At 35.7% G+C, this 3865-nt stretch overlaps 1 long non-coding RNA gene across 1 annotated transcript; it reads right to left on the bottom strand.

The window, feature by feature from the left end:
* Positions 1–2361: 2361 nt before the first annotated feature.
* LOC115435085 (uncharacterized) lies at positions 2362–3325 on the bottom strand. The gene is made up of 2 exons (XR_003937644.1): positions 3287–3325; positions 2362–3108 (listed from the first exon to the last, which is right to left on the bottom strand). It is a non-coding gene; the product is annotated as an uncharacterized LOC115435085 (long non-coding RNA).
* Positions 3326–3865: the final 540 nt, after the last annotated feature.

Here is a 3865-nt window from a genome sequence, read left to right as displayed (position 1 = left end):
AAGTGCACAACAGTCCTTTTAGTCGGGTAGAAGAGAGGTCCGGTCCTATATAGTCCAAAACTGGGCACCACACTCTGTAGAACTGATCTACACTGTTATGTATGATGTTGGTCAGATATTCTAGGGGGATCGTGTTTAATTTTTGAAGCAAAGAAATGTATTTACTGATATACTGTGTGAAAACTATGAAATAAAAACATTTTTAATGCAGCTAATCTGATGTTTTCTCACATGTTAACATACACTAATACTAGTCATTAATCACTTAAAAAAAAAAAAAACCTTTTTGTTCAAAAAAAAATGTGTTAATTACAGTCTAATAACAATAACAAGCAATTGATTTACACTCAAACATGTTGTGCAGATCAGGTTCATCAAGAACAGCTAAGTTACAGTAATGGTCTGAATGTCAGTGTATGGGATGGTGCTGTGTCGGCTGATATGGAACTGAAACAACAAAGCTAATGAATATACAAGAGAACAGCTGGAGAAGAACTGACCACTGCAGTGACCACTATGTATGAAAGGTTATATTATTTAACACTCTTTTATTAAATAATGTTAGTCCCTTTGTTGGGATTGAACTAAAATGCTGTTCTGATGTTGGTTCTGAACTAATAGAATATGAACATTTGAACAGGATCTGAAACTGGAATGTCTGTAAAAGTTTGAACACAGGAACATTTTGTGGTATAGCATTAGATCCTGTTGGGATCAAATATAAATGTGTTTAGTATTTGTGCAGATTTCTGGTGTAATTCAATTCTTCAAGGAAATAATCATTTAAAAAAAAAAAAGAAACAAACAGTTTCATGATATATAGTGATATCGTATCGTGATCCTAGTATTGTGATTTGTATATTGTCACATTCTTGCAGATACACAACCCTAGTTATGATTTTCATCGGTTGCATCAACGCTGTGACTGAACCTCCATTAAAACAGGACAAACACACTGATTTGTCTGAAGCTCAGGAACAAACGCTACAGCAAATAAACCCGCTGATGGGGTTTGGAAATGTGTTTTCATGTCAAGGGAATCCTTTCATTTGACTCTAACATTAGTTTGGAAATGAATCACAGTTGATTTTGCAGTAGACAGAGTTCTGCAAAAAAAAAAAAGAAAGAAAAAAACAAAACCTGTCGTGATCAAGGAAATGTGAGCTCTGAACGTTTGCCTCTGTTGTCCCACTAAGGCTCAGTTTCCACCTGAACAGACACGTTTCCACGTCCTTTCTGTTCCTGCGTGTACAAGACCAGGGCCACATCAGTGTGGGTCTACAGCAGGGCTCTCAAACTCAGGTTTTTCAGGTTCCACATTCAACCCGATTGATCTCCAGTGGACGGACCAGTAAAATAATAACAGAATAACCTATAAACAATGACAACCGCAAATTTTGTCTTTGTTTTAGTGCAAAAAAACCCTTAAATTATGAAAATACTTACTTTTATAAACTATCCAAACAAAAAAGATGTGAATAACCCGAAAAATTGAAATTTCTGAAAAAAAAAAAGTGCAGTTTTAACAAAATTATGCCTCAGCTTATCACTGCCTCTGCCAGGAGGTATTGTCATCACTTTGTTTGTGTGCATGCGTGCATGTTTGCATGTTTGTTTGTTTGTTAGCAAGATAACTCAAAAAGTTAAGGACGGATTTTCATGAAATTTTCAGGAAATGTTGATACTGGCACAAGGAAGAAATGATTTTGGTGGTGATCCGGGGGGGCAGATCTGTCTTGGCGGAGGTCTGCGCTCTCCTAGTGCTTTTCTTGTTTCTCCATGTGCATTCTGGATCAGATCTACAAAGACACTAAACACTGAGGAACAGGAAGAAAAGAGTTCAAACTGGGCTGAATTTTCTTTAGACATTTCAGGTTGTTCATATTTGTTCAGGTTATTCACATTTTATTGTTTCAGAATAGTTTATAAATGTAAATATTTAGATAATTTAATGTTATTTTTTGCACTAAAACAAAGACAAAAATTTGAAGTTGTCATTATTTATAGGCATAATGAAATGTTATTTTTATCACATTAAACTGAGAAGAAAATCTGCAGTCACTTTTTTGTGGGTTCTTCTGCTGTTCTTATTTGACTGTAGATCAGATTGGTCTGTATGTGGAACCTGAACTAAAATGAGTTCCACAGCCTGGACTGTGGAATTTTTGGACTTTGTAAATTCATCCCAGGGGTCGGATTGGAACCTTTGGTGGGACACATTTGTCCCCCAGGACGCATGTTTGACACCCCTGGTTTACAGTCTGAGGAACACATGGGTTTTAGGTTTGAGAAGAAAAATGTGGGAACTAAATGTCCATTAGCACCGATGTTGAAAAAGAAATAATTAAAGACCACCATGTATTTCCTTTGTTTTCAATGTAAACTTTTATTACAATTCCAACGCAGAAGGCACAGGGTGAACACTCACTCACAGGGTTTCAGTTGTATCACACAAAGATAGGTACTCATATTAAACAATAAACAACTCACACTGAATACTTTGTTTAATGTGAATTTAAAGGTCTAACCAGTCTAATTTATGGTTCCATGCCTCTGGACTGATATCAGAAGAGTGACTTTTTTTTTTTTCTTAACTGGAGATTAAAAACATAATTTCAAGCCTATCCAGGCAGATAAGTAATTGTCTTGAGCACTGGGATGTGCATGATTATCAAAAGAATACATTTTCTAAATTAGGCCAAGACAGTCTTCCTTGAATCAATTGTAAAAGCAGTGCATAGACGTAGATTATTTAAAGTAATATTTAAAAGATTTGCATAGATTATCAATTGTAATAAAAAAAAATTGCCACTTCCTGAAAATGAATATAGAATGAATTAGGCTGTGATAGTCTTTGCTTTATTACATTTGGGTTTCTGCGTGCATGTGTGTGTGTTCATATGTGTGTGTGTGTGTGTGTGTGTGTGTGTGTGTAAGTGTGTTAATACCAAAGACAGGAAATTAAAGCAGTGTTCGAAGCCAATGTATTTGTCATGTCTTACTCATCATGTATCGTTACAGCTAAAGCAGGTAAAACTTCAGGGTCCCAAAGCCCACTGGGGGTGTATTCAGTCTACACACACACGCTTCCTGCTGATCAAACACACACTCCGACTGTCGGCAATATTCGACGAGTCCTGTGCACATTTATACACATTATACACATTTATACACATTTATACACACCGTCTCAGCAGTTCAATCGAAGTGTGTGTTAAGGCTGAAAATGTCACATTCAATATATGTACTAATGAAACTGGGCTGTGCCCTGCCATCTGTCACACACCACACACACACACACACACACACACACACACACACACACACACACACACCAAGGTTATAATAGTTTTGGATTTTTCATTATAGTTTTTAGTTTTGACTTTTTTTTCTCTAATTCAGTTCCTTTTAGTTCGTTTTTAGAGCAGGTTTAATAGTTTTGATCAGTTTTAATTTTTTTCTAAATCACAGGTGTCAAACATGCGGCCTGGGAACCAAAACCGGCCCACCAAAGGGTCCGATCTGGCCCCTGGGAGGAATTTATGAAATGCAAAAATTACACTGAAGATATGAACAATCACGGATCAAATCATACTGGGTCAACTGAATCTAAAGTGGTCAGAGCAGTAAAATACTATCAGAATAACCTAAAAATAATGAAAAGGCAAATTTTTCTCTTTGTTTTCGTGTAAAAAAACTTATATTAGACAAAATATTTACATTTACAGACTAGCCTTTTACAAAAAAATGTCAATAACCTGAAATGTCTTAAGTAAGTACAATTATAACAATATTCTGCCTGTTACTAAATGTTTTATGGATTTGTAGATCCACTGTGATTTGAAAGTTGTGATTATATAAATGA

This window comes from Sphaeramia orbicularis, chromosome 16 (assembly GCF_902148855.1).
Source record: "Sphaeramia orbicularis chromosome 16, fSphaOr1.1, whole genome shotgun sequence".
NCBI classification, from domain to species: Eukaryota; Metazoa; Chordata; class Actinopteri; order Kurtiformes; family Apogonidae; genus Sphaeramia; species Sphaeramia orbicularis.
This window is presented reverse-complemented; position numbering and strand designations above follow the sequence as displayed.